At 41.2% G+C, this 25785-nt stretch overlaps 1 protein-coding gene and 1 pseudogene across 4 annotated transcripts in view; both read right to left on the reverse strand.

Annotated features, from left to right (window-relative positions):
• Positions 1-25785, reverse strand: part of SPTSSA (serine palmitoyltransferase small subunit A) — a 188191-nt gene that overhangs the window by 56875 nt on the left and 105531 nt on the right. Inside the window, exons 4-5 of one of the 4 annotated variants that reach the window (XR_012036460.1) lie at positions 20949-21030; positions 19878-20073 (exon numbers count right to left, since the gene is read on the reverse strand). The exons of the other annotated variants lie outside the window; for them this stretch is intronic. The gene's annotated coding sequence lies outside the window, so the exon portion shown is untranslated. Of the gene's footprint in view, positions 1-19877; positions 20074-20948; positions 21031-25785 lie in introns of those variants that run through there. 4 annotated transcript variants of the gene reach the window in all.
• LOC140640603 (uncharacterized) overlaps positions 1-25785 on the reverse strand; it is a 56042-nt pseudogene that overhangs the window by 13444 nt on the left and 16813 nt on the right.

Genomic DNA, 25785 nt, shown 5'->3' on the forward strand with positions numbered 1-25785 from the left:
GTTAAAATCCTTAATGATACAAAAAAATCTGTCAAGCATAACTCCCCCAATTCATTTGCCTGAAACCATCAATATTTTATCATGCACTTGCAGTTGGCTTTAATTTAACAGTCCAGGTTACTAATCAAACAAAACACCCAAGTCATTAAAAGTTAGCGTGCCATTTAGAAAGTGCATTTCACGTTTATTAAAATATCTTTCATGCAGCCATTAGAAACCTAAAGTTTTAATTACAATCAGATATTTAGTTCTACTCCCGTTATGCATTTGGCACTTTCTTACAAGTGCCCTGATTAATCTTCCAGACCAAGTTCATCCATTACCTCCTGAAATTATTTTCTTCTCAATTTCTTCAGAATTCATCTTTCTACCCCACCCCCCACAAATAAGTAAAACGCACTTTTAAAGTGTACAAAATAACTACCCAACAGATAACTCATTTAAAAGATTTCATTTCAAATGTAATTTATCCTTCAAAAAAGACCAAAGAGGCATCATTCAGAAAGACAAATTGAAATTGAAAATTAGCTCTTGGTGTCTTTATTGCCAATTTTCATTATTTACTTTTCTTTCTAATGACTGGAAAAGTTCAACAGGCATTTTCTTACAATTTTCTAGCTACGTGATTCAACTGTTACTTTTCATTAGCTTTCCAATCTTCCTTACTCCTGTTCCTGCCCTGACTTGCTCCAAAGTTCTATGAATGAGATTGCCAATATGTAAAACATCAGATTTTATGGTAAATCTAGCTCTTCGAAATTTAGACTATCCATCAGTCATATTCACTGTGCACTAAAAGACACTGTCGATGAGATGCAGAGTTGATGGCTAGTATGGGATCACCTGACCTCAGTTCTAAGAGCCACAGCAGCAAAAATCGTGGGACCCACTATTGAGATGAAGGCCTGCAATTACCCAAGTGTGAATGGAATTGAGAGTCCATTCAATAAAAAAATGGGTTATTCTTCAATGATTAAAAAACATCCTGTATCCGTAGGGTGTCTGGGTGGTGCAGTCAGTTAAGGAGAAGACTCCTGCCTTAGGCTTAGGTCATGATCTCAAAGTCGTGAGACTGAGCCCCACCTCAGGCTCTGCACCCAGCACAGAATCTGCTTAGGACTCGCTCTCTCTCTCTCTCTCTCTGTCCCTCTTCCCACCTCTCTAAAACAGATAAATAAGATCTTTAAAAACAAATAAATAAATAAAAATAAAAATTTAGAAATTTAAATTAAAAAAAGCAATTCAAATATGGAAGCAATCCAAATCAATAGATACAGTCTATTGATATATATGCATATATATTACATCTTTATATATGTATACTTTATATATAATACTTTAACATATAATACTTTATATATAATATATAATACTTTATTATATAAATATAAACAAAGTATTATTACTATATATATATATATTACTACAATGGAATGTTACTCAGCCATAAAAAAAAGAATGAAGTCTTGTCATTTACAACAACACAGATGGACCTAGAGTGTACTTCGCTAAGTGAAATAAGTCAGAGAAAGATGAAAGCTATATGATTTCACTTATATGTAGAATCTAAAAACAAAACAAATGAACAAACATAAATAAATAGAAACAGAGAACAAACTGGTGGTTACCAGAGGGATGGGGAGATGAAAAAAATGGGTGAAGGGGATTTAAAGCTATAAACTTCCAAAAATAAAAAATCTATAAACTTCCAATTATAAAATAAATGAGTCATGGAGATGAAAAGTACAGTATAGAGAATATAGCCAATAACATTGTAATAACACTGTGTGATGACTACACCTATCATGATGAGCACTGAATAACGTATAAAATTGTTGAATCATTGTGTTGCACACCTGAAACTAATGTAACATTATATGTCAACTATACTTCAATAATAAAAATTTTTTTTAAATGTTTAAAGTCCCTCCCTTTCTCACTCAATTGCAAAATAATAAATCCTTGGTACACTATTGGGTGCAAAGAAATGAGGAAAAGGTAGTGAAAGTGCCATCTATGCTACTGTTAGCAGCATCTAAGCCCAGGTGGGCCAGGCAAAACTATCTTTACTGAAAATTCATGGAAGAACTGAAAAAAAAAGTTTCTACCACCCTCAAGAAGCCTCGGTTCTAAGGAGACAATATGGAGAATGTATGAAAAGAAGAGCAGCGGGGATCCCTGGGTGGCGCTGCGGTTTGGCGCCTGCCTTTGGCCCAGGACGCGATCCTGGAGACTCGGGATCGAATCCCACATCGGGCTCCCGGTGCATGGAGCCTGCTTCTCCCTCTGCCTGTGTCTCTGCCTCTCTCTCTCTCTCTCTCTCTGTGACTATCATAAATAAATTTAGAAAAAAAAAAAAAAAAGAAGAGCAGCTTCAAGGTCAGATCTCTGGTCTTCATAGTCTTCTTTAAGGAGTCATCTCTAGATGAAATTCACAAAGGATAGGCTATATTCTCCCTCTCAGATTAACATAGGTTGCTCCAGAGTTCCTGTTTTGAGAATTCCAAATTATTCAAATATTAACAGGTACTTGGACCCACCAAAGCCCCTTTGAGGAAAGACAAAGGATTCTGAATTCAAGATCCCACTCCTTAAGATGCTGACACTCTTATTGGAAAGATAAGCCACAGGTACATGAAATAACTGTACATCACCTATGAAGAAATGTAGCCACTAACATAGATTGATATAGTCCAAACTGAGCACCCAGAGAGCTGAGAGGACTGACATGGAGGACCAGTCAAACCAGGTAGGGTGATTTGCAAACAGCTTCCAGAAGAATGTGCAATTTGAGCTCAATCTTCAAGGACCTGTACCATCAAATAGCTATAGTATGATAGCAACTAGCTCAAAGTATGCACACATTAGGCATTCAATAAATCCTGTTGAAAGATGAATACTGGGAACAGTACTTAGTATAAAGGGTATGGTTTCAGAGGAAGAAAGAGAATTAGAATAACAGTGATAAGGGTTAGCATGTATTAAGTACTTACTATATTCTAGGCACTGTATTTAGTGCTTTATAATCTCATTTCATCCTCACAACTCTGTTCCAGTTATCTTTGCCACATGACAAACCATCAGTACTTAATATCTCTAAACAACAACCATTTTATTATATCTCATGGTGTCATGGGTCAGGAATTCAATCAGGGCTCAGACAGGTGATTCTCCTCTTCCATATGGCACGGGCTAAAGTTAATCAGTGGTATGTAGATATGAGTTGGGCTCATCTGGAAGATCCAAGATGGGATCATTCCCATGCCTGGTACCATGGCAAGGATGGCTGTAAGGTCTGGCTTAGCTGGGACTATGACAGGAATGCCTATACATGACCTCTCCAGCATGACAGTTTCAGGGTATTTGGACTTGGGGGCTCAGGGCTCCAAAAGCACTGGTCTACAAAGTGGTAGCTACTAGTCTTTTAAGGCCTGAGTCTGGAAATTAACACAATATCAGTTTGGCCATATTCTATTTTTTAGGCAGTTACAGAGTACACAGACTCATGGAGCAAGGACATAGATTTTACCCCATGATGGGAGGAGTATCAAAGAATTTATTACCATATTTAATCCAGCACAAATTGCCCTCTGGTCACAAATTATTTACATTCTTCCCACATGCAAAATACACTCACTCCTCTCCCAAGTCCCAAAAAGACTCAATAAGCTCGAAGTCTGGAATCTCATCATCTAAATGAGGTTCAGGTGTGGAGGAGACCCCTTAGGTATAGTCTCTCTCAATCTGAAGATCTGTAAAGAGACAAGTTATCTGCCCCTCACCCCCCCACACACACACACAATACAATAGTGAGAAAGACATAGGATAACAGCAATAAACACTCCCATTTCAGAAAGAGAAAGAACAAGAGGCACATAGCATTCATCAGCCCATGATAATTCTGAAATGCACTTGGTCAAATGCCAGCAGTTCCTAGATTAGGATCCACTCATGTTCCCTGGGATTTATATCCTATATCTCTTGATTCCATCCTCTGAACCACCTTTTTTTTTTTTTTTTTTTTCATAAGAACTAGCTTGTGGTTACAGCTCAGTAGCTTCCTTAAACTGCTTCCTGCCCATTGAAGTTTGAGAGCCCCAGGGCTCTTTTTATTTTGAGTTGCTCCATCCCTTTCAGCCAAAATTGATGGTGCTTCTAACAACTCAATTGTCTTAAAAACTTTGTGGAATTTCTATGGATCTTATTGGGGTTTACTCCATTAAATGAAAGCCATACCCACAGATCTCTTTGAGACCAGTCCTCCTCTCTCGGGCTGAATCAGAGTGCTCTGGGAGACTTAGAAGCCTTTTTGTCTACTTCTAGACATTCCCTTTAATCGTTCTGGAATATTAACAGAGGGTCTTACAGCCATACCTTTGACATGATCTTACCTTGAGGTCAGTTTTTATTTCAAAGCCTTTCGCCTTTGGAGAGGCTAAGAACATTTTATTTTCAGGCCCGTTAAGTCCTGGGTTGTTTCTATTTCCTTTAAAAACTATCTGAACAAAAAAATTTCCTCTTTTTTGGGGGGTCTCCTTACCCACACCTTATCATAAGTGGCTCAAAGTACCTAATGGGCACCTTCAACACTGCCAGGAATCTCTCTGGCCAAATCCACCAAGTTGTTAGGATTATGTTCCATTTTCCTCATTAGTACAGACTGCAGTGTGGTCAAACTTTCCTCCACAACAGAACAAGAGTCATGTTTTTTCCAGCCCACAAAACCAATTCTCTCCCTGTCCTTCCAGCTTTCTCTAGTGGGCCTCTTAAGGCCATCCGGCTTCTGTCTACTACTGCCCAGTTTCAAAGCCACATGTTTTAGGATTTTACTAGAGAGCACCCCACCCCCAAGTATCAAATTCTGTTGCAGTCTTCTATTGCTACATACTAAATAGCTTAAGACAATCGTTCTAGCTCATGTTTCTGTGTTTCAAGAATCCAATCAGGGCTCAGTTGGACAATTCCTTTGGCTGACATGCCATCAACTGCAGTTAGTGAGTCACGTGGTGGTTTCCAGCTCATGGATGAGCTGGTTGAAGGGTGTGAGATGGCTTTACTCACATGTCTGTCACATCAGTGGGGATGGCCGAAAGGTTGGGGGTTGGGTTAAGCTAAGATTATCCCATACCTAGACCCCAGCATGGCAGTCTCAGGGTGTTTGGACTTCCTCCGGGATAGCCCAGGACACCCAAAGAAGGTTTCTCTGGAAAGGGGAAGTAGAAGCTGCCACACTCTTATGCCAGAAACAGGCACATTGTCAGTTCTGCCATATTCTATTGGCCAAGCAGTCCTAGAGTGCAGATTTAAAGAGCAGAGACATAGATTCTATCTCTTAATGGAAGGAGTGCCCAAAACATTTGCAGCCATTTTTAATCTATGACAAATTCTATGAGCTAGGTATTCTTATTCTTATTTTACAAGTGAAGAAACCAAATTCTGAAAGAAAGATTAAGGTATTTGCCCAAAGTCATTCATTAAGGGAGAGCCAGACTTATAACCTAATCATCTACTTGCATGAGAAAGAAAGTAAATTAGCTGTCTGCTCCCAAAAAGTGATGCTTCCAACAGCATCATCTTCTAGAGAAACGAGGTATGTGCCTATGTGGCCCTGTTTTCCATTAGCTCAGGATACAAGCTTCCTCCTTCCCTTTCATTCCTGCTCTCAGGTGGATTTCTGCAAGTTGTATTTCATGAATGTTTATAAAAGAACAAATGATCACATACTACAAAGGTCTTATAAAGGCAATGTCCTAGTCCACTTATGAAAGTGCATCTGACAAATTCAGCCTGACAGTATGATCTCTCAGAGGTGGAAGAAATAATGAGGGAAACTACTCTTCTGGACCAACATGGGGGAATTGTTTGGCAAGGAGGAAGTGACAGGACCTTAGGGAACAAAGGAACTTTGTCATCCCAGAGTGATGACTATTAGGAAAGGGCGAGCTGATGTAGTCAGAAGCAAGGCCTCCAGCTGTATGGCAGGAAGGAAACATAGCGATGGGGCCAGTCTGTGGTGCTGTACGGAAGATTGCACAGGAAGGATGGAGCTTTCAGAAACAAAATTCTAACCTAACTTTTAGAAATTATTCCTGAGGAGGAGAAAAGAGAGCAAGGACTGACATAGATACACAGAAAATGCCGTCAAAAGCTCAGATCTAGGATACACAGACCACAGATGGGGTCAAGGGACCCAGAGCTAAGATTAAATTGCAGAAGTCAGCACAAATCCACGGGAATTGTGCCAAGAAGGCTAAAGCCCAGAATACACTAGTGAAGCTAAGGACAATGAGGAAAAATCATTTTTGTAATTTCCTTTGGAGCAAAAACAAGGAGGATGTAAGCTTGTTGTTAACAGATCATAAAGAAAGTGAAATTACTACTCCTGAAGCCAATATTGCAGTGTATGTTAACTAACAAAATTTAAATAATTTTTTGTAAAAAAAGCAAAATTACCCCACTTCTATTTTGTGCTTTTTTTTCTTTAAAAAGAATGGGAATTTCACTGCAAAGAGTAGCATGAATATTTAAGAAACTGAAGCCCATTGGGGAGTTTGGGGAGATGGTGGTGAGCAAAAGCACATTTCTATCATAATTGAGTTCACCTCTTCCTAAGAATCCAATATAATAGATGAGATGTGAAATTGTGTAATGCAGATTCTCCCTCGCACAGTTTAGTATGCAAAAAATATGTGCCAGACAGCTCCTATAGAGCAAGGCTCACATGTCTACACATAAGTAATGGCAGGAAGTCAGAGATCCAAATGGGGCCAGGGACACAGGGGAGTACAGAGTGACTGCTAAGTAGTATAGAGTTTCTTTAAGGGTAATGACATATTCTGCAGCAGCATCTGGGTAGCATAGTCAGTTGAGTGGCCAGCTCTTGGTTTCTGCTCAGGTTGTGATCTCGTGGTTCATGGGATCGAGCCCCATGTCAGGCTCTGCACTCAGCACTCTGCACTCAGGAGTCTACTTGAGTTTCTCTCTCCCTTTCCCTCTGCTCCTTCTGCCCCACTCACACTCTAATCAATCAATCAATCGATCAATCTTAAGAAAAGAAAAAAGAAGATGTTTTGGGATTAGATAGTAGTGATAGTTTTACAATCTTATAAATATACTAAAAACCATTGAATTATATATTTTTTAAAAATGAATTTTATAGTATGTGCATTATATATCAATTTTCTTAAAAGAATACATTATCATATTTTACCCATGTCCTCAAGTTTCAATTTTCTTTTCTATGTACACCTATCTAAAAAAATCAATGACATCTCTGCCAGTTTAAGGACAAAACCAAATTCCATTTTGAAGTCCTTTTTTTTTTAAAGTTCTTCTTTTTGGTTGATGACAAAACACACAAACAAAACAGTTTTCATTTTAGTTTTACAGGGGGAAATGAAGGGATATAACCAAACCTGGCACATTAAAAAATAAATTAGTAAAAGCAAATACTAGCTTATGTCATTTTTTAAAAAAAGAAAAAAAATGAGAGAAAAAGAAAAATCACAACTGTACCAATATTACACTAAATTGCCCATCACAAGAAAGCTAAATGGGATAATAAATCAGTGAAAGTAGTGAGTCCAGTTTCTCAAAAACTCTTTAGGAACTAACTGCATGTACAATTGATAAAAGAGATATGACAAAAGAGCTAAAACAGAAAAGTCTTAGTGACTTTGGTGGCCACAAGGTTTATAAGCAGCAGCAGCAGAGAGATGGACTGCTGAGCTATAAATGCATGTGAGCTATGAGATCTAGTGTCCAGGAGAGACAGGGGAGGTCCCACTCTAGTCTGGGTGGGTCAGAATATCTAAAGTACTGGGGCACCAGGCTGCTCAGGTTGTGATCTCGTGGTTCATGGGATCGAGCCCCATGTCAGGCTCTGCACTCAGCACTCTGCACTCAGGAGTCTACTTGAGCCCCATGTTGGGTGCAGAGGTTCCTTAAAAGTAAGATCTTGAAGAAAAAAAAGAAAAGAAGAAGAAGAATATCTAGAGTACTGCATTCTGAGTGTCAACAGCTTAAGAGGATTACAGGCAAACTAGAACCCAAAAGAACATTGAAGGTCTGACACCATGACATAATTGGAACAATAAAAGGGCAGATACTATTTAGCTTAGAAAAGGCAAAAGAGAACCCTGAAAATTGTCTTTAAAAAAATTATCAGAAAGATTCCATTTATTTTTGGACTCCAAAGAGAAGAAAGTGATCTTCATGAGCTATATTAGCAAGACCTCAAAAAGGAAGAACCTAAGGTTGTCAAACATTTGAGAACTGAGTTGAGTAAACTCAGGCAAAAATAGGTACATGAGCCAGAAGCCACAATTAACTGATGTCACAAGTAAATGTGAGGAAGCAAGAAAGGAGGCTTTCACTTTAAAGTGGAAAGAGAACATGGCTGTCATGGGTAAAGAAAAAGGGAAAGACAGTTAAAAGAGACATATGCTTGGTGAATTCCTGAGGAGTGTCCCAGGGATCTGTATTATTAAAATGTCCCCAAGTAATTCTTACTTAGGCAGCCAGACAAAGATCAGCTTACCATCTGGCATCAGAAACCACTCTTCTTGAGAATTCTTTGATCGCACCACATATGTCCTTAAAACCCCTCAATCATTCCCTGTGCCAAAATAAAATTCAAAGTTTTTAACTTGGTCTCAGAACCCTACCTACTATGACCCAGTTCTGCTTTCATCTCCCATTCTTCTGCATCATCAGTCATACCCTTTGGCCAAACTCATGTATTACTCGCCAAGCATACCTCTCTATTTACTCCCTACATGCATCTATTCATCCCATCCCTCCCATCTGGAACACCTGGTTTTTTTGCATCCACTCACCCATCACCAAATCCACTATTCATCCAACCCACCTTGAAGCAAAGGAACAAAAGCCTATTAATGAATTCTTTCTTGATTATTCCATGCAAAAGTTATTCCATCATCCATATCCTCTTCAACTCTTAATCACTTAGTTACTTCAATTTAGGTCTCATTTTTTTTCATCTGTAAAGCTATTATAATAATACTACTAACTCCATAGGGTTTTGTGAAGATTAAGTGAGTTTACAAGTGTGAAGTGCCTAGAAGAATGCCAAAAATATTTTATCTTTATAAATTATGGTTATTCTTTTTTTTTTTTAATTTTTATTTATTTATGATAGTCATACAGAGAGAGAGAGAGGCAGAGACACAGGCAGAGGGAGAAGCAGGCTCCATGCATCGGGACCTGACGTGGGATTCGATCCCGGGTCTCCAGGATTGCGCCCTGGGCCAAAGGCAGGCGCCAAACCGCTGCGCCACCCAGGGATCCCAATTATGGTTATTCTTAGTATTAGTTTTATCTTATTAGTATGATCCTTTTTACAGAAGGAAGTTAGTAGGATAAGCTATAGTATCTACTGCTGTGGTTGGTCCCAAAGCTGTAACTGACCACTCATTGTAGATTCTCTACCACCAATTCTAGATCCTTCTCCCTTTGTTTAGCATCACTGCTGGTCTAAGTTGCTTACCTGGTGGGTGACCTAGACCTTTAGTCCCAACTGGTCTGATCCCATGGCTACTTTGTCCCTATTAGGTCAAAATAGCTATAATTCCTTTTTTACATGAGAGCACCAAGGGACATGCCAGTGATCTCCTGAGTTCTAAATATACTATTCTAGGACTCCTGGGTGACTCGGCAGTTGAGAGTCTGCCTTAGGCTCAGGGCATGATCCCTGGTTTCTGGGATTGAGTCCTACATTGGACTCCCTGCAGGGAGCTTGCTTCTCCCTCTGCCAATATCTCTGCTTCTCTCCCTGTTTCTCTCATGAATAAATAAATAAAATCTTAAAATATATTCCCTGTCATTATGGAGTGGCAATCATATCTCTTCCTGATGATCAGGTCAATTATCTCTGCCAGTATAATAACTCCATTCTTAGCTTGTTAATTTAATAGCATGAGAAGTATAAATTGTTAAGATACAAACATAGTTTTAGGTTTAGTAGGATTCTGACTGAGACCCCTGATGAAAATATCCCATATGTGAATCAGAAACCTCTAGAACTCCAGAACCTAAAATTGTCAGAGACAAGGAGCATATAGTCCCCAAGCCAGTCAGTGAGATGGGTGGCAAGCAAGACTGCTCTTTCTTCTATCCTTTGAAATCCAGATTCATTCCCTACAGAAAATCACATAATGGCCATGGACTCAAAAGAAATACCACATCCTGAAAAACAGTGTTCCAACTTCACAGATTTCCATCTCCAAGGTGACACTTCAGCCACAACTTCAAAAAGTCATTCTAGGGATCCCTGGGTGGTGCAGCGGTTTGGCGCCTGCCTTTGGCCCAGGGCATGATCCTGGAGACCCGGGATCGAATCCCACGTCGGGCTCCCTGCATGGAGCCTGCTTCTCCCTCTGCCTGTGTCTCTGCCTCTCTCTCTCTCTCTCTGTGACTATCATGAATAAATAAATAAAATATTTTTTAAAAAAGTCATTCTAATGCTTTTCAATCCATCAGCACACTATGCAACACATGGCAAAATTGGTGACTCCATGACCATGTCCATGTCCATTGCTATACCTCCTTAACATAAAGTGATTATATCTTGGTTAGGGTAATAGGTGGGATCTCTATCGGTACACCATCCATGTGGTGAGCCCCCAGAGAGTGGTAAATCAGACACTATGAGAGATCTTATTTACAGGTGCTGGCTGAGGAACTAAAGGCAGGAAAGGCAAATCCACACCTAGAATACATTTTGATTCCAGTTAAGAAAAATTGTCACCCTTTCAAGGGTGAAAGTGTCAGATATGATCAACTGGTGGCCAAGTATCTGCTTGGTCTCCTCATAGTATTTACCATGTTGAGGACTTAGACTCAGTCTCTGCTGCTGATAACAAATATTAAACAGTGGTGGTAGCTAAATCAGCCTTAGTGAAAGAGCACCCAACACATGTATAACCTCATCTCTGGCACCATGATTCTCCATTTGTAGAGCCCTTGTACAAATGCTGGGTAATCCAGGACAAAGGCTGGCTGACATCTCCTGGATGAATCCTGACAACCCGGTTACCCAGTGTCTCTTCTTCAGTAGATGCTCTCTAAAGGGCATTTATATGCAATAAAAAAAAAAAAAAGGTTCTGACACTTTTTTCCCACTCTCATAGATGCATCCACATGGCTCCTCTCAAGCCCAGGGAGAAGAGTTTTGGGCAGTGTACCTGGTCGTCCATTTTATGTGAAAAGTAAATTTTCCAAAGAAAAGATATACATGGATTCTGAGATAGTGGAGAATGGTTTGCCTATCAGTCAGGGCCCTAGAACAATGATTGTGTATTGGTGGCCTCTCCAGGTCAAAGCAAACTGCTACTGGTGGTCTATAGCTAAGTCTATAGCTGCAGACCAACTGTTTGTGGATTTTCCTCCAGTAAATATTCTATATTAGAAGGCAAAAGCTGCAGAGATTAAGATTACAATATTCTTACTTATTTTCTAAGATCTATTCAAATGTTGCCCAGGTAAAACAGATGAGTTAAATGGGAATGTACTAGGTATTGTCAACCCCACAGCTTTCAAATCTTTCATAGACACAATAATAGCTATAATTCATCCACAGCTGCAGTATTGCCTCTTGTTTACTGCCTTGGTAGGAAGGGAAATTTCCAGAAGCTTCTATTTAGTCCTGTCATAATGGCCCTTACCCCAGGGGTCATAGAGTCAGCATAGGCATTCTGCCAGTTGTGAACTGTGTATATTTCTCTTTAAAAAAAAAGGGGGGGGTGGGATCCCTGGGTGGCTCAGTGGTTTGGCGCCTGCCTTTGGCCCAGGGCGCGATCCTGGAGTCCTGGGATCGAGTCCCACGTCAGGCTCCTGGCATGGAACCTGCTTCTCTCTCCTCCTGTGTCTCTGCCTCTCTCTCTCTCTCTCTCTCTATCATAAATAAATAAATAAATAGTTTTTAAAAAGATATTATTTTTAAGTAATCTCTACACCTAGTTTGGGGCTCAAATTCACAACCCTGAGATCAAGCGTCACATGCTTCACTCACTGAGCCAGCCAGGCACCCCAGGAACTGTGTATATTGCAATATTACATTCAGGACCTGGGAAAATAACCACGGGAATGGTCCAAGGATTAATTAGGGCCATTGTAAGTTAGAAGAGTTAATTTTCCATTTATCACTTGACCAGTCTAAGTCCCCACTTTGACTCTTAGACCCTGGTAGCATTTTTACTTCTCCAGAAATTAGCATCAATACAGAAACAGTATCTAATAATATCCAAAAGGTCTGTATATTGACCTTTCCTCAGTGCACAGTCACTCTAGTTAATAGCCACCAGTCCCATCAGTCCCATTAGGGAAGGCCTGGGGTAAGATTTGTAGTCTATACTTGTGGCAACATTGCAGAATCCTTTGTTAGAGGACCCAAGTGCCCTTCAATCAAGGGACTCTAAATCTGGGTCTGGAAAATGGGTAAATAGCCATGACTCTCCACTGTGGCAACTCAATCAGGCTGTTGGCTATCAGATCTGGCCTTTGTTCTGTTACTGTTATTGTTGTTGTTTTCTGCTCTATGGATGAAGCAATATTCTCATAAAATGCCCATCCTTTTCCTTCATAATTATACTATGATCACGTGGCCTCTGTGGCAAATCCCTTTAGACAAAGCCATTCTGATTCCCAGCCACCCTCCCACCCCTAACAGTGACGTTGACTGGGTGACCTGGAGCTGGTCCACAGCCAGCAGCATGCTGGATGACCACAGCAACTTGCAGGGCAGTGAGTGTCAATAGGCCTCTGTCTACTTGTAGCAGCCACACCATCAGAGGAAAAAGAAAATGTCAAAGGTGAGAGGATCGTGTAGCTATTCTCCAAAATTACAAAGCTTGGGGGGGGAAGTGAGTTTGGAGCTAAGAGATCTTAAGTTGATAACTAGCACATATGCTCACTGCTCTGAGACTTACAATTCCTTGCTTACCATAATGCCAAGGCAGTTCTGGCCTTTCTACATCCTTCAGTGTGGGCCATCATTTTTTTCAAGCTTCCAGGAGCCATCCAGCAACATATTGAGACTGGCTCCAGGAGCTCCTGCTAGAATATTAGAATCCGAATCCCAGGAGAGTATATTCATGGTAACAAATGCTCTCCTTATCTAAGTCTATAATCTCACTCCAGGACCATCAATCTCAAGAACTATCCATGGGCTAATGTGCTAGTATATATTAGCCAGTCTCAGCAGCTCTGTTCCTTTCTCCTTCAGCAGGGCCAACACATCCCTAATTGGAACATGATAATTTTTGACCGGAATCATCAGTCTAGTGCCAGGGAGGGAGGTGGAAAAAGATTTTGAGGACAACGTGCATGTTCTCAAAAAGCATCTGCTTCAGGCAGCCCAAGTGGTCCAGCGGTTTAGCGCCACCTTCAGCCTGGAGCGTGATCCTGGAGACCGGGCATCAAGTCCCACATCAGGCTCCCTGCATGGAGCCTGCTTCTCCCTCTGCCTGTGTCTCTGCCCCTCTCTCTGTGTGTGTCTGTCATGAATAAATAAATAAAATCTTAAAAAAAAAAAAAGCATCTGCTTCAGTTGCAACCTGGGCATAGTGTTCAGACAAGGAGCAGGTGCTGCCAGCCTCTGGCAAGATGAAATGGTCCATTCTAAAGACCTAAAGGGCTCGGGGGAATCTAGTGATCCAAAGGTCTCCAGTGCATCCAACTTTCCTTATCCCAAGTCTCAGGATCTAACACCTTCCCTATCATGATCTCAACTTTCACAGAAGAGCTGCTAATGTACTGTTCTCTCAAGTTACACTTCTCCTACACTTAGATCCTGAGCTTTATTGTAAACACGGTTGGCTCTCCGGTTGCTGCACTGGAGGCCTTCAAACTTTCACACCATAATTTGTTTGAGTAACAAACTTGTCATCTCTCCCTCAATGCATCTATAGTCACCCAAAATCAACCAACTCTTCCACGGTCCTTTTAATTACTATTTCTCTCAAATTTCTCAAATACCAGAGAAAGTGTGTAAATGAGAACATCCCCTTCAATCTATATCCTCATCTCAATTCATCTAGGTCAAAGTGTGAGTATTTGTAAGACCATACTCCATCAATATACCACATTACAGCATTAATTACCTATTAAGTAATGGTCCTTGTTGCCATCTAGCTGGTGAGTTACCCAGCTTTAGAATCCCATCCTGTCTTATGCAAGGTTCACATGAAAGTGATATATTAAGAAAGAGTCCCCTGGAAAAACTGGTAAGAGAATTGTGGGAATGAGACAGGGGAAAGGAGGAAGCCAGGCAAAGACACTGTATTAGCTCTCTATTGCTGCATAACAAATTGCCCCAACTCCTGCCATCAAAAAACAACATATACTTGTTATCTCAGTTTCTTTGAGTCCGAAATCCAAGCACAACTTAGCTACGTCCTTTCCTTCACAAAGTTGTAATCAGGGTGTTGGCCCAGGGTCTGTAGTCTCATCTGAGACATCAGCCTGAGAAGGATACAGCCCCACACTCACTCAGTGGCTATTGGCGGCTCATAGTTCCATGCAGGTTGTTGGACTGAGGGCCTCAGCTCCTTGCTGGCTGTTGGCCAGAGGCAGGCTGCAGCTCCTTGCCATGAGAGCCTATCCAACCAGGCAGTCTCCCTCACCAAAGCATGCAAGCTGAGAAAGCAGTAGAGAGGAGGCTAGCAAAACAGAAGTCACAACTTTCAAAACCTAATCAAGAAAGTGACATCCCATCCCCTCTGCTACATCCTACTGGTCAAAAGCAAGTCACTCTGACTATCCTACACTCCAGAAGAGTGGATTCCACAAGTGAATACCAAGAGGCAGGGGTGACTGGGAGCCCCATTGGAAGCTATCTATCATAGGTGCCATCTCAGGCAAAGTCCAGTAGAGGATAGTTTCGGCATAATCCTGCAGGGGAACTCTGGAGAGCTATGAGGTCTCAGAGTTGTTCCAACCCAGGGCAAGAGAGCCAAGCTTTGTACTTCCTTCCCCATCCATCACTGGTTGAGGATCATCCCCAGCAGGACACAAATTTTCAAGCACTTCCAGCTTGTTATGCATGCATGTTTAAGGTGGGTCCCAGTGGTCTGAGGGCAAAAAAAAAAAAAAAAAGAAGAAGAAGAAGAAGAAGAAGAAGAATCATTGAATGGGGGCTGGCTCTTGGAAGTGAAGGACAGTGAATCGGGTTAAGAGGAATCCAACGGGTTCTGAGCAGCACATCAGCATCATATGCCACAGTAAATGAGAGAATGTAAAAAGGCACTCTCCATGCAGTTATTAACAGCAAGTAATTATTACGTGCCTATTATTTTGTATGGCAATTCGGGTCAGAGATTTTTGATTTCACGTAATGATACCCCCCTTTTCGAGTTACTGAAAGGCTGCTGAGCACCTGCTCACAGATCTATCACAGGCTCCTGACTCAGGCCTGTGCCCTGGGAACAGAAAAAAAGACAGGAAACCCAAGGATCACTCTTGCTGTCTCAATTGCCCTCAGGGATCAAGAGTTTTTCTTTTTCTTTCTGAATCCCTATCTCACTTTTTTCCCTGAGAACAGATTTTCTCCACCCAGTGATCCACATGCATAAGACACATTATTCCTGCTCTCCAATTCATCTTTTAGCCCCATCAGTGATCTCCTGGATCAGCTCTCTACAAATAGTTGGCTCTATCTTTCCAATTTCCTGTAGCTATATAGAAGGAAACATTTGAAAATACTGATTTTAGTTACCTATAAGTGGTAGAATTATGAATAGTTTTTCTAAACTAGTCTGTGTTCTTTCCAAATTTTCTACAATGAATGTGCATTACATTTATAATCAGCAAGGAAGAAAATAGCTGGGCTAATTCTTTTTCTCCACCTCATCCCAATCTTCCATCACCAGCACTCTCTTTTGTTATATCTCCACCTCACCTTTTTCCTTGTAAATGATCTTGGGAAAGATAAAGTACTGTTAGCATAAAAGAGCAAAGTTAAGTAACGAGGAGCAGTCGTTATCAGCAATGTCAAGTTTATGGTCTTATCTATTATCTGTTCTCAGGTATTGGAAGAACCCAAAAAAGTCATATGCCATTTCTCCAGGATGAAACAGGACCCTGAGGGAAGACCTGCCAGTCTTGTGGGGCAGGAGAGGAAGAAAGGAGACCCATTCAAGGTGGACTCTCTGGGTGGACCAAGGGTAAGTCTGTGGAGAAAATTAAAAAAAAAAAAAAAAAAAAAAGTGGCGCCCTCCTGTGGACTTGATGTATAATCATGAATATGGAATGGTATAAGTCCTCCACATACTAATCTACCAGATACTATAGGTATAAATAAGAAATAGCAAGGGGATCCCTGGGTGGCTCAGCGGTTTAGCGCCTGCCTTTGGCCCAGAGCGCGATTCCGGAGTCCCGGGATCGAGTCCCACGTCGGGCTCCTGGCATGGAGCCCGCTTCTCCCTCTGCCTGTGTCTCTGCCTCTCTCTCCTCTCTCTATGACTATCGTGAATAAATAATAAAAAAAAAAAATTAAAAAGAAATAGAAAGCAAACAAAACAAAAAGTCTGAAGTATCATGTAAGTAACAAATGAGAGGTTCAAAAATAAGTATCAAGGAAGACATCTGATTCTCTTTTCTCCTGGTCATTGTCACTTCTCTAGTCCAGCCCTTACATATATATTTTAGAAACCAAGAAAAAAATGCTGGTGCTGCTATAGACCTCTAATATTACGTACATACACACACAATATAATGGGACACTCTGAAATCATTGCTAATCTCTGGTAAGTCATATTCGGTCCTAGCCTGTACCAATGGGCTGCAACGAGCATCATCCTAGACTATATCAAATCAGGCATCAAATAAGCACCATAATAAGGGGAAAAAAATATTCCATCTTCTAGTAGGGCTGCAAATAATCTGATCTGGACATGTTGAGACTTTTTTAATATTAAAAACAAATAGGGCAGGGTGACTGGGTGGCTCAGTTGGCTAAGTGTCCAACTCTTAATTTCCACTCAGATCATGATCTCAAGGCCATGGGATCAAGCCCTATGTTGGGCTCCATGCTGGGGGGGGCAGCTTGATATTCTCTCCCTCCCTCCCTCTGCCCCTCTCCCCCACACTCGTTTGCTTGCTCCCTCCCTCACTCTTAATTTTTTTTAATTAAGCAAAGAAAAATTTGACAATTTTCCTCATTATGATATTACACACTCTTGGTTTCAGATAATCTTCCTTGTGACTAACATCTCTCTCCTGTGGTCCGTAAGTCCATTTCTTCTTATTCTATTCTACCCTAAGGTGGAAAATGACAGCTGCTTACCATCTTCCCTAGGAATCCTTCATTGTTAGAGCCCACCAGGACATTGCCTAACCATCCCTTAAACACCATGTAATCCACGTTTATTTGACTTTCTTCATGTACTCCACTTTCCCATTCCAATCAAATTTAGTTTCTCTTTGAATCTACTCCAAGTTTTCTTATTCTCCTAAACCGTGAAACCAAATCAAATATGTTAACTTCTGGGTGACTTCTAAGCATTAAACACTCCCTATTATAAATGAAAGAAACATAGAATTGTAAAGGGATTTCTATGATGTGTTGGAATATATGGCTATGCTGATGTATGCTGTAAGAATTGTCTTTTTTATAGCACTGGACAAGTCAAAAGAACAGGTTTTGCCATAAGAGTCATTGATTCTTGGTAAAATGGCACCATCTAGTGCCCTGGGCCCATAACAACATCTGCAAGAGAAGGGCAGGAAGAAAACTGTAAATCAATTACAGTGCAAAATGACAATTCCAGAAACTAGAAGGGCCAAGGCAATTTAATAACAATAGGTCGATTGACTCTGGGGACCGTAATTCTTAGTCTATTGACTGGGCCACTGGAGCGACTTAACAAATAACATAGCCTCTTTCCAGAGAGAAAAAGCACTGTTCTGAAAGTTACGGGAGACTTACAAGGAAGACAGAGAAGAAGGAAGCGAACACCTCCTAGGACAGAGAAGAAGCAAGCAAAGCAAAACACCTTTGAGCATGCCTGGCACTGCTCAAGGCATTTCACATGCTTCCTTCCTTCTCCCTCTATTTAATCATGACACCTACTTTATGAGGCAAGTGTTATTATCCCCATTTTATAGATGAGAAACTGAGGCCCAGAGAGGCTAAAATCTTACCCTTATGATACACAACAGAGCCAGGCCTGACTCTAAAACCTACATTCTTTCCCTCACACTGTCCCCAGAGTGATTGTATGGGAAAACTTAACCCATTCTTAGCTCACTCTCCACAGGGTAGACCACGGAGACACTGCCGGTCCCATATCCCCACCAGGGAGTCCATACTTCGATGTACAGTTCTGTCAAAAGTTAAAATTTGGAAAGATGCCAGAAGGAAAATGTGGAAGTCCCAGACACAACTGGACAGACACTGTGCTAGAAGAACTCAACCAGGTCACAGAAAAATTTCCTGTAGCCCAGTTTGAACATTATTTTTTTTTGTCTTATTATTTTTGTCTGCCCTCAAATCTGAAAGCTTTTAGTTGCCAGGGGCTATCCTCTTGATAATGTCACAGGGGCACTAAATAAATATTGACCAAATGCAATGAAAGCTCCTTGTTCATACCTACATCTCTTTTGTCGTGACAGAGCTCCTGGCATTGATACAGATGATCCAAAGTGGGAAGCCTGCTTTCTCAGGAGAGAACAGAGCAGTCCAATTTAAGAACAAGGAACAGCTACCAGAGATTAGGTCCTCTTCAGACACAGGCTGACCTGGTCACTGACTCATGGAGTAACCAGCATGCATATCAAAGGCAGAGAATACAGAGAATGGGATTAAAAGAACTTATTTTTCTGGAAATTGGTCCTTGTGTGAAGTAGAGGATTTTTAGGACATTATATTTTTATTCATGTAATTATCATTTAATTCAGCCCTTAAATGTTAGGTAAATGAATCAATGGCACAATTAGACACACTCAAAAAAATGAATAAAACAGCAATAATATTGTCACACTCCCCCCCCCCAAAGAAAAGCAATGATGAGCTCCTGACATAAGAGGAGAAAAAGATAAGAAAAACAGAATTTAAAAGAATGGGAAAATACAGTGAATTCTTTAAATCCTCTGGCTAGTTTTTGTTGTTGACTTGCTTTGTTTCCTGAAGGAAACATCACTTGAAGCATGACTGCATCCAGGACATTTTTCTTGAGACTTCTACTCTAACTAGGAAGATAAAGCAAAGGGGAAAAATTAAAACATTAAAGGAAATTTTAGGGCACCTGGGTGGTTCAATGGTTGAGCATCTGCCTTCATCTCAGGGCATGATCCCGGGATCCTGGGACTGAATCCTTCATCAGGCTCTCCTCAGGGAGCCTGCCTCTCCCTCTGCCTTTGTTTCTACCTCTCTCTGTGTCTCCCGTGAATGAATAAATTAAATATTTATATGTATAAATGTTTTTAATAAAATATAAAGGGAATTTTACATTTCTTCTAACACACACGTGCATGCACACTCAATTTTGATGATTTGTCTGTAAGATATCCTCAAAGAGGGCAGCCTGGGTGGCTCAGCGGTTTAACGCCACATTCAGCCCAGAGTGTGATGCTGGGGACCCAGGATCAAGTCCCACATCAGGCTCCCTGCATGGAGCCTGCTTCTCCCTCTGTCTTGTGTCTCTGCCCCCCCCCCCTCTCTCTCTCTCTTTCTCCTCTGTGTGTGTGTCTCTCTCTCATGAATAAATAAATAAAATCTTTAAAAAAAAAAAGATATCCTCAAAGAAAAACCTTAGCCCATTACAAATTCTAGTCTACAACTTCAAGAAATAAACTCCTATTCTGCCTATTCTGTAAAGGAGTTCGTTGAGTATCTGAAGACTTCCCAATGAGTCAATAACATCTTCAAATAGAAACTAGGCCACTTAGCTTCTAGGTTTGTCCTAGAATCTCCACACAGCAAAAACTCATTATACCTATGTGGGCTTACTCAGTGTGTAGCAGTGAGGTTGGGGAATGAACAAAGTCTAAAATCTAGAGTCATGCCTTTCGATTAGGAAAATAGTCTTGGTTGCTTCCATCAGTAGAACAGAAGGTCTGAAAAATAAGAGAATTCATCATTTATGCTCTATTCTCTCTTGAGGGCTCTCTATAAAAAAAAAACCCACAAATTTGCAGACCCTTGCCTGTGTCAAGGGGTGCCTGTTATTGCCCAGGAACACAACTTTACCAGCTAGCCCTAATAAGGGTACAAATGACAAAAAGAGAAGGACAAAAGGAATATCATGTGGAGTATGAGATGTCTGTTCAGGTAAAAGCAAATCACTCAAAAGAATTGGCACAGGGGCACCTGGGTGGCTCAGTCAGTTAAGCGTCTGCCTTTGGCTCAGGTCATGATCCTGGGGTCCTGGGATAGAGCCCCGGGTCATGCTCCCTGCTCGGTGCTCAGTGCTCAGTGAGGAGTCTGCTTCTCCTTCTCCCTCTGTCCCTCCCCCCCCAACTCATGCTCACTCTAATAAATAAAATCTAAAAAAAAAAAAAAATTGGCACAAACTGTGCTCATGGGAGAGATAGCATGTAGGCAAGGGACAGATTATGAAAAGTCATATGTGAATGCTAAAGGGATACATACTTTGGATTGTACTTCAGATTACTGTTCCTCAGGCATAAGTAATGTAAAAGCAAAAAAATTCTCATAGACCCTGCGTTGGCTTAAATTCTCTTTAAAGACCATAGCAGAGACTACCAATAATTCCCTTATATTTGTTCTCCCCATTATCCTTTTATTCTTTTGAGGGTGAGAGAGGGACAGAGGGAGAGGGAGAAAGAGAATCTCGAGCAAGTTCCATGTCCAGTGCAGAGTTAGACCCAGGGTTGATCATGACCTGGGTCAAAATCAAGAGTCAGATGCTTAAACTGAGCCGCTCAGGCACGCCCCCTACTCCCCCCATGCCCCCCTTCTTTTTACTTACTGGAATGCCTCAAATTTTAGCCATAGCTTACATTTTCCAGCCTCCCTTGCAACTGAGGATGGCCATATGACCACGTTCCAGCCTGTAAGAAGTGGAGAGAATGTACACAATGTCTGGATCGTGTTCTCATAAGAAACTGCTTACTCTACACTCTCTACCCCATCCCACAGGCTGGAAATCCAAAGAAGTGACAAGCCGAATTCAACCAAATGAAAGCAAGCAATACTCTTAGACCTCGCCACTCACAATGGGTTCTGTGGACCAGCAACACCAGCATCACCTGGGAGCTTGTGGTAATACAGAATCTCAGGCCCTACCAGACCCACTGAAGCTGATTCTTCATTTGAATAAAAGAAGAAGAAGAAAGAAGAAGAAGAAAGAAGAAGAAGAAGAAGAAGAAGAAGAAGAAGAAGAAGAAGAAGAAGAAGAAGAAAAGAAGAAGAAGAAGGAGAAGAAAGAATAAGAATAAGAATAAGAATAAGAAGAAGAAGAAGAAGAAGAAGAGGAGGAGGAGGAGGAGGAGGAGGAAGAAGATCTTCTGGTGATTCAAATTCACATTAAATTTGAGAAGCACCAATCTAAGAGAAAGGAGAGAAGCAAGCTAAAAGGAACCTGGGTCTCCTGATGATCCTACACTACTGGACCACCTAGGAGTTCAGACATTGAGAATAAACATTTTATATTTACTTAAGCCACTTTTATGTTTACCCCTGTTTGATCCAATATATGAACTATATTAATATCTACAGATATAAAACATGGTATAAATCACTGTCCTGGGGCAGCCCGGGTGGCTCAGCAGTTTAGCGCCACCTTCAGCCCGGGACATGATCCTGGAGGCCCAGGATCGAGTCCCACGTCAGGCTCCCTGCATGGAGCCTGCTTCTCCCTCTGCCTGTGTCTCTGCCTCTGTGTGTGTGTGTGTGTCTCTATGAATAAATAAATAAAATCTTTAAAAAAAAAATCCCTGTCCTTATAGCTTTTTTAAAACATACATGGATTTGTGTTTTCCTGTGACTTTATTCGATACCATCACCACTACTAAATCACATATACTACACTGGTTTTATTGAGTAGTTGAGCTGATTTTGTGTTGATCCACAGTCATAAAACTAAAACAAATATATAAATTAAATAAAAAGCAAAACTATAAAACCAATAAAAACCCAAATGAACTATTGTTTTAATATAATGGGATGGATGATGTTTTTCTGCTGGTACAAAATCACTCTTCACAACATCGCTATGCTACTGATAATTCCACACAAATGATTTTTGAATTTGGCAGGTCTGTACTACCATGTGCTTTGTGACAGCTCAAGTCACTTGTCTCTATTTTAAGTACTGTCAACAATCAATGGCATCAAGTGTCAATGATATTATCTGACATCACTTGACCTAATGCATCACTTACATATTGTGACTTCTGTTTCTTTCTCATTCGCCCAGGAAAATTCAAGAAGCACTACATAACATCAGTGATTTTATAAATGCAGTTACAAAAGTTTACAACGTAAGATGGTCATAAATCTACAGAAATAAAACTTATATTGACACACAGAAGCTGTACACAAGTATTCATAGTGGCTTTATTTGTAATAACCAAAACCAGGAAATAGCTCAAATATCCTTCAACATGCAGTACATCATACAATGGAATACCCCTCCATAGCAAAAATAAACATATTGATACATACAACAACTTGAATGTATTGCAAAAGCATTGTGCTGAGTGAACGAAGCAAATCTCAAAGGTTTACATACCGTGTGATTCCATTTATATAACATTTTTGAGATGACAAAGTTATAGTGATAAAGAACACATCAGCAGGTGTCAGGGGTTAGGATAGGGGGAGTGTATGACAATAAAAGGGTAACATCACAGACTTTCTTCGTGGTGATAAAATAGTTTGGATGTGTCATTGTTTCCTCAGATCTACACATGTGATAATAGTTCATAGAATTATATACCCACATCCTCCCTCCAAAAAAAAAATAGTATACATGAAAGCTGATAAAAATCTGAATGAAGTCTGTAATTGAGCTAATACCAATGTCAATTTCCTGACTGGGTAATATAACATGTTCATCATTAGGGGAAGTTGAATAAAGGGTATATGGGAACTCACTCTATTATTTTTGCCTCTTCTTGTAAGTCTAGTAGTATTTCAAAATCAACTGTTTAAAAATCATAACCTAGTAACAAAGAGGCCCAGACAAGACATCTTTGAGATTTTTGCATTTTAAGATGACCCAGGCATGACAGTGTCAAAGGAATATTCAGAGGAAAAAAGTATTTAGAGAGAAGGAAGGAAGGAAGGAAGGAAGGAAGGAAGGAAGGAAGGAAGGAAGGAAGGAGAAAGAAGGAGGAGGAGAAGAAGGAAGAAGAAGAAGAAAGAAGAAGAAGAAGAAAAGAAGAAGAAGAAAGGAAAGAAAGAAAGAAAGAAAGAAAGAAGAAAGAAAGAAAGAGAAAGAAAGAAAGAAAGAAAGAAAGAAAGAAAGAAAGAAAGAAAGAAAGAAAGAAAGAAAGAAAGAAAAGTTCTCCTTCAAAGACAGCAAGGGAATCAGACTTCAAAAGGATTGGCTCACCAAATAAAAAACATAACAAAGACTTAAAGGAAAAAAATACAATATTAGTCCCTGCATGGTGAGAAACAACAGCTCTCTCCTACCTCCCTTACATTCACAAACCTCCTGACGTATCTCCAGCCAGCAACTTAGCAAAAACCAGGGATAACACTATTTTTGTTCTGGAGCCAGGGTGGCAGGAAATAGTCCATGTTTTTGTATTTAGAGGACCAGGCCAGTCAGTGTGACTCTCTTATCTCTGATTTATCTCAGGGTGCAGTTTGTTGTCTCTGTTTTTGGTTCTCGCTATGGTTGGTGAAACGTTTAGACCTACTGAAAGCAGTTTGCTTTTATGCAGCCACGGTGATCTGCCTAAAGCACCTGCACTTTCCCCTGTGGCATCTCAGCGTGACCAGGGGGAAACGGTTTTTTCCCCACCCCCTGCTGGGACCCCACTGGGCTGAGACTGTGTGTGCTGTCTCCCCTGGAAGGGCAGCATTTGAGAAATCACAAAGAATGCAGTCAGCAAACTACAGGACTTGGTAGCTGTCCCAGGTAACATCTAGAGCAAATTATTTAATGAAGGAATTGCAAGAACTTACAAAATAACAAGACAGCTAACCCTCACTGGGTTCTGTGACAGGCACTGTGACAAGTGACCCATCACCCCTTCCCCAGGGCATAAGGGGGAGGGGGTGGTACTCTCCCTTTAAGTAATGGGGCTGGGGTTTCAACCCAGGAAGTTCTGACCCCACAATTCGTCACCAGTATACTGAGCTCCTTTATAGGAAAGGAGGCCACGGTGGCTGGTAGCTTGGATTTACTAAGAATAGGCCATACCTAATTATATTCATTCTAAAGGGATCTTCTAAACAAACAGATTTGAGAAATAGGATAGACCCGATTTCAGCAAAGCATTAACGAGACTTTTATTATTCAGGGACACTTGGGTGGCTCAGTGGTTGAACATCTGCCTTTGGCTCAGGTCGTGATGCCTGGGTCCTGGGATGAAGCCCTGCATTATTAGGCTCCCCTCAAGGAGCCTGCTTCTCCCTCTGCCTGTGTCTCTGTCTCTCTCTGTGTGTCTCTCATGAATAAATAAATAAAAATATTTTTAGTCAGGAGAACGACTAGTTTGAATGGTTCTTCAAGGTGGGCCACCAGGAACCGAGACAGTCACATATGGGAATGCCATAGCAGGAACTGAAACCTCAGATGAAAGCCTGGAGTGGATTCTCTATGTATCCTGATTGTTCTTTCTTATACCTGAGCCTAACCAGGGCAACTCTCCTGCACACCCGGTCCCCTTTTGGTACAACCCCCCACCTCCCAAGGTGATCCTGGTCTCTTACAGTGGGCCTAGAGCGCCTTGTGAGAATACTCCACTATGGGCAGCAGAGCAGCAGGCCTCCCCAGAATTAGAGGCTGTCCTTCCCCTCCCCACCGCCTCCTCCCTGCCTGGGACCAGCTCAGCCTTCAGTCCTCAAGGCCACCCAGGCTGGGCCCCAAAATCTCAGCGTGTGCAAAACACATGACTTGACAAACTGCCCCTTCTCGGCCCCTCCTGCACCAACTGGCAACACGGCTGCCGATCAGACCGTCTACGCAAATGGCAGGAGGAAAGAGAGGGCCATACTCAGAGATTTGGGGGAGCCAAGAATGTCATACTTTAACACAACTTGTTTTTCTTTTTTTCTTTTTTTTTATCTTTTTTTCTTTTTTAAAGATTGTTTATACTTCTTCATGAGAGACACACAGAGAGAGGCAGACATAGAGGGAGAAGCAGATTCCCTGCAGGTACCTGGATACTGGACTCAATCCCAGGACCCCAGGACCCCAGGACCATGACCTGAGCCGAAGGCAGGCGTTCAACCACTGAGCCACCTAGGTGTCCCAACACAACTTGTTTTTCACATTCTGAAAAGCTACACCCTTTGCAGCTTTCCTTCATGTCCCTGACCAAAAGGGTATTAAATGCAGATGCACACAGATTAATATATCCAGAGGTTTGCTGAAAAGGACTCCTTCTGTCTTTCAGACCTGAAAGCTCAGAGAGAAGCAGGGGAGATTTCCCTTCTATCCATTCTAACTTTTGCTTTAAGAACTACTGGAGGGCAGCCCCGGTGGCACAGCGGTTTAGCACCGCCTGCAGCCGCAGGTGTGATCCTGGAGACCCTGGATCAAGTCCCATGTCAGGCTTCCTGTATGGAGTCTGTTTCTCCCTTTGCCTGTGTCTCTGCCCCTCTCTCTCTGTCTCTATGAATAAATA

This window comes from Canis lupus, chromosome 9, assembly GCF_048164855.1.
Source record: "Canis lupus baileyi chromosome 9, mCanLup2.hap1, whole genome shotgun sequence".
In the NCBI taxonomy this organism is placed as follows: Eukaryota; Metazoa; Chordata; class Mammalia; order Carnivora; family Canidae; genus Canis; species Canis lupus.